We start from the raw sequence: 11,886 nt of genomic DNA, 5'->3' as shown, positions 1-11,886 counted from the left end.
TAGCAGGAAGGGAAGAATGAAGGGGGGGAAATCAGAGGGGGAGACAAACCATGGGAGACTATGGACTCTGAGAAACAAACTGAGGGTTTTAGAGGGGAGGGGGATGGGTGAGCCCGGTGATGGGTATTAAGGAGGGCACGTACTGCATGGAGCACTGGGTGTTGTACGCAAACAATGAATCATAGAACACTACATCAAAAACTAATGATGTAATGTATGGTGATGAACATAACATAAAAAAAAAAATGTGCAGCAGTTTCTGGAGTTTGGCTTTGTTTTTGTTTTTTCCCAAGAGAGAATGTTCAGAAAACCAGAAGCATGACCAGACTCAGACCTCATATGCCCAGAATCTGAAGACAACCGTCCTGAGAGAAAAAGGGGTGTGGGTGACTGTGAAGCTATCTCAGAGAACCTCTTTGGAACATGCTGTGGACAAGAGGAAATCAGAAGGAAGGAGAGGGAGAAAAAAACTGATGTAGAAGCCAGAAACAAAAATTTTAAAATAGCTCTACCAGGATAACCCCATTAGCCAAGGACTTCTTTCTCCTCAATTGACCAGTTGTACAGCATGAGGAGCAGAGGGCTAGTCTGTGGGTGCCCCCTCGTGGCCAGAAATATAATGGCTTCGGTGTTTGGAAAAGGGGAATTTCCCCTCTCAGGCTAGAATGGGCTATTATCCAGAAAGGAAAAAGAGAAAGAACAGACATCAGAAATGTCCCTGGCCAAACCTTTCAGGGAAGAAGCAAGGCAGAATATGGTGAGGATCAAGCAGAGAAAAGTAGACTGCAGAGGAAGGAATAATGAATCTCTGCTGGAAGATGGGGGAAAGCCAGCTCCCTCCCCCATTGGACCAATGAATATGAGTCTAGATTCTATCAATCTAGATAATAGAATAGGTTCATGGAATTAAGGCTGATTCATTTTTCTTTTTTAGAATTCCTTTAATGGTATTTTAATAATGAAATGAAAATAACAAAAGTATGCGATTAAAAAAATAATGAAGGAACCAAAGAGATCATCTCTCTGGACCTCTCAACCAAGGAGGAATGAAGCACAGGTTGGCGCTTTGAATAATTAACTGACTTGTTTTCTTAACCTCTCTCCTTTGATCGTCATCCTTACTTCCCTTTACCTTCTACTCTTTTTCCTTCTCTCTTTTTGCCTTGTTTCCTTCCTTTCTTTCACTTTTCCTGTTAAATATATCATACATAGAGAAAAGGATAATATGTAAATGAACATCTATATCCTCTCCCCCACATAAGAAACAATATCACCAATACCAGTGAAGTAGCCTGGGTGCCCCTCTTTCTTTATTCTCAGAGGTAACCTGAGTTTGGTATTTATCCTTCTCTTAATTTTCTTTGGTGTTACCACCATACCTGTATGCTTAGACAATATATTGTTTAGTTTTGCATGTCTTTGAACTTGACATAAATAGAATCATATAAGTATTCTTTTTTTTGTCCTTGCTTTTTTCACCCAAACATTGCATTTAAAATTTTCATACCTCCAGGAGTGCCTGGGTGGCTCAGTTGGTTAAGCGTCTGACTCTTGGTTTCAGCTCAGGTCATGAGATTGAGCCCTGCATCGGACTCCAGGCTCACTGGTGAGTCTGCTTGAAGATTCTCTACCTCTGCCACTCCCCCTATTCTTGCATGAGCACTCTTTCTGTCTCTCTCAAATAAATAAATAAATATTTTTTTTAAAGATTTTTTAAAAAATTTTTTGAGAGAGAGAGAGCAGAGGGAGAAGCAGACTCCCCACCGAGCTGGGAGCCTGACATGGGGCTCAATCCAAGGACCCAGAGATCATGACCTGAGCTGAAGGCAGACACTTAAATGACCGAGCTACCCAGGTGCCCCAATAAATGAACCTTTAAAAATTGTTTTTCATACCTCCAGAAAGCCCACATCTTATAAATATACAGCTTGATCAATCAGCATTAAATTTTTCATTTGAATTCATCAATATACAGCTCTAAGTTCATTAATTTTTCATCTTCAAATATAATTTTTTTAATATTTTATTCATTTGAGAGAGAGAGAGCATGAGTGGGGGGGAGGGGTAGGGGGAGAGGGAGAAGCAAGCAGACTCCCAGCTGAGCAGAGAGCCCGACTTGGGGCTCAATTCCAGGACCCTGGGTTCGTGACCCAAGCTGAAGGCAGATGTTTAACTGACTGAGCTACCCAGGCAACCCAAATATAATTTCTAACACTTTATTTTTAAGTAATCTCTACACCCAGCCAACATGGGACTCAAATCCACAACCCTGAGATCAAGAGTCGCCAGGTGCCCCTAAATATAATTTTTGATACAAAGAATACATGTAAGATATATAAATCATAATAATAAATTAAATATTCATCACCCAACTCAAATTTCGCAAGTAACTTGCACCTACATATGATTCTTCTCATCACTTCTCCTCTCATCTCTGATATAGACTGATTGTGTCCCCTGAAAATTCATATGTGGAAGCCCTAACTCCCACCGTGACTGTATGTGTTACCTATAGGGAGGTAATTAGGTTAAATGAAGTCTCTTTTTTTTTTAAAAGATTTATTTACTAATTTGAGAGAAAGAGAGTGGCGGGGGGAGGGAGAGAGAGAATACTCAAGCAGACTCCCCACTGACCGCGGAGCCCGACACAGAGCTCAGTCCCAGGACCCTGAGATCATGCAGGTTAATGATAGCACAGGAATAAATAGATAAATAAATAAATGCCCCAGGTTAAATGAAGTCTTAAGTGTGGGGCTCTAATCTGATAAGAGTGGGGTCCTTATAAGAAAATAAAACAAGACGAAATCAGAGAGGGACAGAAACCGTAAGAAACTCTTAATCATAGGAAACAAACTGAGGATTGCTGGAGGGGAGGGGGTTGGGGAGATGGGGTAACTGGCTGATGGGCATTAAGGAGGGCACAGACTGGAATGAGCACTGGGTGTTATATAAGACTGATAAATCCCTGAACTCTACCTCTGAAACTAATAATACACTATATGTTATTTAATTGAATTTAAATTAAAAATAAAAATAATACATTAATTAAAAAAGAAATAATGCATGTAAAGCTCTTTAGTACTTAGTAGGTACTCAATAAATATTAGTTCCCTTTTCTTTTCTTTTTTTTTTTAAAGATTTTATTTATTTATTTGACACAGAGAGAGAGACAGTGAGAGAGGGAACACAAGCAGCGGGAGTGGGAGAGGGAGAAGCAGGCTTCCCGTGGAGCAGGGAGCCCGATGTGGGGCTCAATCCCAGGACCCTGGGATCATGACCTGAGCCGAAGGCAGACGCTTAACAACTGAGCCACCCAGGTGCCCCCTAGTTCCCTTTTCAAAAAAAAAAGAAAAGGAAGAGAAACCAGAACTTTCTCCCCCCCAACACACACTGAGGAAAGGCCATGTGAGGCCACAGCAGGAAAGCCAGAAGAGAGATTTCACAGAAACCAAATCAGCAGGCAACTTCATCTTGAACCTCCAGCCTCTAGAAGTAGGAGAAAATAAATTTCTGTTGTTTAAGCCCCCCCAGTCTGTGGTCTTCTGTTACGGCAGCCCAAGCCGACTAAGACACCTTCCCTCCTGCTCAAGAGGTAGCTGTTATTCTGGATATATTAACTTTTTTTTTTCATATAAAAACCATGTAGTGTTTCCCTGCATACATATTTTTGCTTATTTTTGAGATTTGCAAAGTTGTACTCATGCCATACATAGCCTTCAGGACTTTTTTTTCACTCAACATTATTTTTTTTTTTTTTAAGATTTCATTTATTTATTTGACAGAGAGACACAGCGAGAGAGAGAGGGAACACAAGCAGGGGGAATGGGAGAGGGAGAAGCAGGCTTCCCGTGGAGCAGGGAGCCCGATGCGGGGCTCGTTCCCAGGACCCTGGGACCATGACCTGAGCCGAAGGCAGATGCTTAACGACTGAGCAACCCAGGTGCCCACTCAACAGTATGTTTTAAGAATCATACGTGTTGCTGCATATAATTATAGTCCCTTTACATATATAGATCATCCCACACATGAGCCATTCTCCTGGGGGTGGATATATGGGTGATTTCCCTTTTTTTTTTTTTTTTTAATGATTTCTAGTGTTGCTTTTATGAACAGAGCTGCTCTTAACATTTTGTACGTGTCTCCTGCTGAGCAGAAGTTTCTCTGGGGCGTAACCATAAGAGTACTGCTGAGGAGGAAGGTGTATGAATCTTCACCTTTATGCAGTAATGCCAGGTAGTTTCCTTAAGCAGTCAGTGAATATATGACCCACAGCCTCTCCAATCCATGCTATTGAGTCAGAGAAGAGTCAAGGGCAAGGACATAAACACAATAGAGAGATTGAAAAAAAAACCATTTTTTTTTGCTCATTTTTGCTTACTCATTTTTGCTTCTCAGGTTTTAATTGTGGCCTTACTTTGCATCTCCCTGTTCACTAATGAGTTGACATAACTTGTCATAAATTGTCATTTGTGTTTCCTCTGTAAAAAGTATGTTCTTTGTCTTTTGCACATTTTTCATTTGGGTTTTTGGTGTTTTTCTGACTGATTTGTGAAACTTTCTTATATTTTCTATATAATCTTTCTTTGGCATTTTTATGTGTCACAATATTTTCTCCCAATTTGTGACTTGACTTTTCACTTTCTTTATGTCGTTGTTTGAAGATCATAAGTTCTTATTAGTAAAATTTAGTATGCACTCTTAATAGTAGAATTTTCCAATTTTTTCCTTTGCAGTTAGTGCTTGTTTTAGAAATGATTCCTTGCTCCATACATAGAAAGATATTATCCTCCATTACCTTCTAAAAGGTTTTTCTCTCTTTAAGATTTTAATGTTTTCAGAATAGATTTGTGTGTGTGGTATGATGAAGAGATATGATTTAATGTTCTTCTCTATGGATAATCCCAGCACACCATTTATGGAATAGTTTGTCCTTTCCCCAGCGGTCTGCACTACCCAGTCCTAAATCAAGTTTCCATACGTGCATGGATCTAATTTTGACGTCTCTCTTCTGTCCCATCAGTTATTTTATTTATCCCTATGCTATCATCATACTTTTTTTAAGATTTATTTATTTATTTGAGAGAGAGAGAGTGCGTGAGTGCAGGAAGGAGCAGAGAGAGAAAGAGAGAGAGAATCTCAAGCACACTCCCTGCTGAGCACGGAGCAGGACTCAGGCTTGATCTGGATACTCTGAGATCATGACCTGAGCCAAAATCATGAGACAGATGCTTAGTTGACTGAGCCACCCAGGCGTGCCTGGTTTTAGCAGGGACAAAAAGTTCCTTAACAAGTCCCTCAACAAGAAATTCCCTTCTATTTCTACTTTGCCAGAAGTTGTGTTCTCATGAATAGATGCTGAATTTTGTAGAAGGCTGTTCTACCTCTAAGATAATCATAAGAATTTCTCCCTTAATCTCTTAATGTGATAAATTAAATCAGTCCTTTTTCTAAAGTCAGGCTAGCCTTGTCTTCCTAGAATAAACCCTGGTATATTATCTTCATACGTACTTCTGGATTTTGTCTACTGATATAATTTATGGTCTTCACAAATATATTTGAGTTAGATTGGCCTATAATTTTCCTTTCTCATGAAGTCCCTATCTGATTTGGGTATCAAGGTTATGTAGCCTCTTGCCATGGACTGGGGGTAAATTCCTTCTTTTTCTATATTCTGGAAGAGTTTGTGCAAAAATGATATTATCTTTTCCTTACATATTTGATAGAATTTACTGTCACACCATTTGGGGCTGATGTTCTATTTGTGGGAAAGTTTCAATTATGGCTTCAACTATTTAATGGTTATGGAACTGTCTGGTTTTTCTATTTCTTCTGTGGCGAATTGTAGTTTTTTAAGAAATTTATTCATTTCATCTAGGTATTCAAATTTATTGGCAGAAAAGTCTTCATAATATCCCCTTATTATCTTTCTCATGTCTGCAGCATCAACGATAAGGTCCCCTTTATTTCTTCCCTGGTTTATACTTGCCTTCTCTCTTCTTGTCTTGACCAAGTAAGCCAGAGGTTGATTTGTTTCATTAATCTTTTCAAAGAATCAGCTGATGGTTTTTTTTTTCAATCTCTCTATTGTGTTTATGTCCTTGCCCTTGACTCTTCTCTGTATTCCTTTTTTTTTTAAGATTTATTTATTTATATTTATTTATTTGACACAGAGAGAGCACAAGCAGGGGGAGAGGCAGAGGGAGAGGGAGAAGCAGACTCCCCACTGAACAGGAAGCCCGATGCGGGGCTTGACCCCAGGACCCCGAGATCATGACCTGAACCGAAGGCAGACACTTAACCAACTGAGCCAGCCAGATGCCCCTCTTCTCTGTATTTCATTTCTTCTCTTTCTGCTATTCTTTTTGTAACTTCTTCTTTTTTTTTTTTTTAAGATTTTATTTATTTATTTATTTGAGAGACAGAGCACGAGCATGGGGAGGAGCAGAGGGCGAGAAAGAGGGACAAGCAGACTCCCCGCTGAGCGGGGAGCCTGAGGCAGGGCCCCATCCCAGGACCCTGAGATCATGACCTGAGCCAAAGTTAGATGCTTAACCGACTGAGCCCCCAAGCACCCCTCTTTTTCTAACTTCTTAAGCTAGACACTTAGCTCATTCATCTTTAGACTTTCTTCTTATATAAGCAATTCAAGGGCAAAAGAAAAATCTTACTTTTTATGGATAAAGCACAGATATCCATAATAAATGATAAAGCACAGCACAGAAACAAATCTACAGTATATCTGTGGTCTTAAAATTATATAGACAGGGGATTATATAGGTGATTAGGGAAAAAAGTGTCTAAAAAGTTTCCTTAAGGGGATGATAATGAAAGAAACGTTGAGAAACACCACCCTAAGACCAGGATCTGAGCGCAAGTAGTTAACTTGGGAAGTTCATGTGACATCAATGGGGAGGGGAAGAAGTGATACTGGAGGTAAGGCAGCCAATAGGGAGTGTGCTCACAGGCCAGCCTCCCCTGGGGAAATCCGGAGGGCAATACCTACAAGTCATCCCATATGCGCTGAGGGAGCCCAGGTATTATTCACTGACTCCTGACCAGCTTGTACTGAGGGCTGCTCCCAGCGAGTAATTCTGCAGCTCTTCCGACCCACCACACAAGACAGCCACGTGGCTTTGAACAGTCTTGGGAACCAGAACCCTCAGGCACCAACTATTGGCAATATCCTGCAATAGTCCACTGGGGCACAATAAAAAGAGAGATGGGTGGTCAATGCCCCCTGTTACACTATTGTTACTTAAAATAATAGACAGTACTATTTGGAGAAAATTTCTGAATTGCATAATCACTAGCAGCACTTTTTATAAAGTCCCCAGGGAGATATATTTGTCATGTAGGTGCTGCCAGACCGAACAAGTCAGTGTTCCTTATTGTCAGTCACACATCATCAGGCTACTTCAAGTCTAACCCATCTTTCCTAGAGATGCAATGTTATAAATTGTGTTTTCTTTTTTTTTTCCTTTAAGATTTTATCTTAAGTAATCCCTGCACCCAACGTGGGGCTCGAACTCACAACCCCGAGATCAAGAGTCGCATGCTCCTCCGACTGAGCCAGCCAAGTGCCCCGTAAACTGTGTTTCCAATGCAGGAAACACATTTAATATCATAAAAACACCAAAACTGAAGATGAAGAGAAGTGAAAATCGAGTAGGCTGCAAATATATAATAAACATAAACTAAATATGTATGCAGCCAAAAAGCTAAATTGTTACTGTTCTTGTGGGGGAAATTTTGTGCACAAGCTGGATTTGCTAAGGGTTCTTAAACTATAGCTTCGGGGCGCCTGGGTGGCTCAGTCGTTAAGCGTCTGCCTTAGGCTCAGGTCATGATCCCAGGGTCCTGGTATTGAATCCCACATAGGGCTCCCAGTTCAGCGGAGAGTCTGCTTCTCCCTCTCCCTCTGCCTCTCCCCCTGCTCGTGCTCTCTCTCTGTATCTCTCTGTCTCAAATGAACAAAATCTTTAAGGGAAAAAAAAAAACAAAACTACAGCTTCAGTGGAATGTTTTTGGTAAATGTCCATAAACATTCTCATTGCTCAATGACCTTAAAAGTCATCAACATTCCTGTCATCTTTGTCAGAAATTTCCTCCCCTGCCCCCTCCCCTTCCCATGCCCTCCCCCGTCCTCTCCCCTTTTCATCCCCTCCCCCTTCCATCCCCTTCCCCCTCCCCCCTCCCCTTTTCATTCCCTCCCCCATCCCCTCCTTCTCCCCTCCTCTTTCCTCCCCTTCCCTCCCCCTTCCCCCTCCACTCCCCTCCCCTCCTCTTTCCTCCCCTTCCCTCCCCCTTCCCCCTCCACTCCCCTCCCCTCCTCTTTCCTCCCCTTCCCTCCCCCTTCCCCCTCCACTCCCCTCTCCTCCTCTTTCCTCCCCTTCCCTCCCTCTTCCCCCTCCACTCCCCTCCTCTCCTCTAAGCTCTACGCCCAATGTGGGGCTTGAACTCACCACCCCAGAGATCAAGCGTCACATGCTCCACCGACAGAGCCAGCCAGGCGCCCCACCCTGTTCTTTTCTTGTACAGCTCATTCTGTAGTCTTCCTGAGAAGTGTTTCCTCTGATGTCTCATCTTTTCTTGAACGTTTCCAAAGGACAATGACTTTGCAGAAACCATTGAGTTGGAGGCATACTGGATTCTCTGTATCTGATTATGCTGGACATGCATTCTAAAGTGTTGTCATCACATGAATGTTGGCTGAATTGGCCTACACTTCCCACTTTCTTCAAATCTTTCTTTCCCTCAAAACCTGTGCCTACCAGAGAATGCAACTTGACCTCAGGAAGACTAGCTCATTCACTTTTCTTTTTTGCCCTATTATCTTAAAATATCATGCTTCTTTTTCAGAGAAACTGAGGGAAATCCCAGAAAACTTCCCAAAGGAGGTGACATTTGGCTGTGCAAAATTTTGGCAAGTGTACATGGGCTCAAGTGTGGGAACTGCTTGAGAAAAGGCCAGGAAGTATGGCAAGTGTTTGTACTGAATATCTTCCATTGGTTCCTCCAAATCCATTCTTCATTTTTCTCCACCCTGCGCTGTGTCCTGGGAGATGACCATGAGGGACTGCACCAACAGACTTCCTTGCCCTACAGTTTCCGGTGGGCTCAGCCAATGGAAAGCACCAGCAGAAGAGAGTGGCAGTTTTTCATTCCCGCTGTGGCACCATCCCTCCACTAAAGGCCACAGCTCCTGTCAGGTAGCATTCTCTCTCTCTGGGTTCAGGGAACAGTTTTGTCCCTTCGGCCCTAGGAGTGCTAACAGGTATCGCACCATCTCGTACTGCTCTTCCTAAACTCTACCCACAGCTTTGAAAGAGCTCCTGTATTAAGCTCTTCTCAAATTATCCATTTTGAGTGTGCCAGGTCCCTGATTGATACAGTGTGTTTGATGAATGGATATTAGTTCAGACTAGTTGGAGCATGAAGTGTGTGAGATGAAACAGCAAAACATCATGTAGGAACAGTAGGCTGAGAGCAGATGGTGAAGGGGCTTGTCTTCCAGGCCAGGGAGTGGGAACCTCAGAGGGTTTTAGACCAGGAGTGCCATGCTTTAAGAAAACTAATTTGGCAGCTGCGTGTAGAAGGGTTTAGCAATCAGACATGGGGAGAGAAGTTAGGAGATGATTACAACTGCTATTACAGGAAGGTAACACTTTGTAATTATCAGATTGGCAAAGCGCCAAAGATTTGATAGCACAGCACATTGATAAGGATGTGGAGGACTAGTGCTCTCAGACATCGCTAGTGAGGGCATAATTTGATAAACCTCTTTGGAAGGCAATTTGATAATATGTATCAATATTGTAAATGAGCATAAGCTATTGCAGCAATTCCTCATCTAGGTACTTAACCTACAGATAATATTGCACACATGCTAAATAATTTATGTGTAAGGCTATCCATTGTAGCATTGTTCTAGTGGCTCAATATTGGAACAACTTAAATGTCCATCAATTAGAGACTGGTAAACAAGTATAGTACAGCCCATGGCATGGACTACTATGCCACAGTTAAAAAGAATGAAATGACTATATGTACTCACATGGGAAGATCTCCAAGTATAATGTTAATGACAAAGGTAAGGTACCTAATAGTTTACATAATATGCTTCTATTTGGGTGGGAAGATAAAAGGATATTTTGCACTTAAGTTTGTAAATGCAAAAACCAGAAGAATAAAGGAAACAGGTATAGGATGGTTGCTCTCTGAAGAGAACTGACTGGCTGGGATCAAAGGAAGGGAGGAGATTTACTTTTTATTCTAATCTTTTTGTATCTGTGCATAAATTATCTATGTTTAAAAAATCCACGGCACTGCCATCTTAGACCCAAACCTCTACCTTGATATTAGTGCTAAAAATCCGACTATGTATAGCTTTCTTGGTGAAATAACACAACTGAAATGTAGTCAACTAAAAACAAAAAAACAAAACAAAACTTCATAATAAAGCATTTGAATTCCTGAGCAGAATGTTGAGCTTGTTTACCAGGTAAGTAAATGGCCTTGAACTGTCTTGCCTGGACTTGTCAGTTCTTAAAAGTTCAGACTAACTACAATATCTGAAAAATTGGAAGGCAGGTCTCTGAATAGTAACTGCATCCTTCTGTGACTGTTGCTAATCCCAGTAGGTAGTGGGCAGAGCTGTCAGTCAGGGAAGACCCCTTGGATAGTCTGATTGATGGCTTACTTAACGGCTTTTCTAAACTGGAGAGATTATAAGGCACCGCCCTTTCAGAGCTCTCAGAGTTTCTCTATCGGGATTGTTGTTTCATTCATCTTCACCTAGACTGTACCCTCCATAAAGGAAGACCACATGCTTGTCATTGCATTCTTAGTGCCCAGCACTGAACAGGTGCACAGTAGATGCTCAAACATCTGCTCAGTTGAATTGAACATGGCTTTCCGAGTCGTATTGCCCCTGCCCTTCCTGAAAGTTAAGCTGGGTAAATAATTGACCCTTCATCTCCCTTCATGTTAATTGCAATGGCCAACTTATTTTCTTCATAAGAGAAAAAAAAAAAGTCAAGTAGTGTGACTGAGTTTTCAATTTGGTGATGAGACTTTTAAATTAAATGCAATTTAGTTGTCTAATTTCTGTGATACTAGAGTAATTGCATTATGTTTTCTAAAACACTGTTATTACCTTGTAACATTACCCACAGAAAGTTGAATCTTCACATCTTGCTGCTTTAGTTCATTTCCTAGTTAATACAATTAAAACTTTTCTTGGCAATAACTCTTGCATTGCAATCAGAACTTCAGGATTAGAACTTCTATGTAAATTGGCCATTTCTCTTATTCTTATGGGGTTGAGACTCTGAAGTGATACAATTATGTAATACCATACTGAATTATGTCTAACATAGCCAATAATAAATGAAGTTTAATAAACTGCTTGACTAATGTGCAATTTTATTGCTTCCCTAGACGATTTTTTAAAAGATTTTAAAAAGAGGGCACCTGGGTGGCTCAGTCGTTAAGCGTCTGCCTTCCGCTCAGGTCATGGTCCCAGGGTCCTGGGATAGAGCCCCACATCGGGCTCTCTGCTCAGAGGGAAGCCTGCTTCTCCCTCTCCCACTCCCCCTGCTTGTGTTCCCTCTCTCTCTCTCTGTCAAATAAAATCTTAAAAAAAAAAAAAGATTTTAAAAAGATTTAGAGAGAGTTGGGGGGGAACAGAGGGAGAGAATCTCAAGCAGACTCCCCACTGAGTGTGGAGCCCAACGTGTAGGACTTCTATTTGGGTGGGAAGATAAAAGGATATCCCACCCCAACACCCTGAGATCATGACCTAAGCCGAAATCAAGAGTCTGGGCTTAGCCCACTGAGCCACCCAGGCGCCCCTCAGTGTTTATTTATTTTTTTAAAGATTTATTT

Source organism: Phoca vitulina, unplaced genomic scaffold (assembly GCF_004348235.1).
Source record: "Phoca vitulina isolate PV1807 unplaced genomic scaffold, GSC_HSeal_1.0 scaffold11, whole genome shotgun sequence".
Lineage (NCBI taxonomy): Eukaryota > Metazoa > Chordata > Mammalia > Carnivora > Phocidae > Phoca > Phoca vitulina.
Note: the sequence above shows the minus strand (reverse complement) of the source record.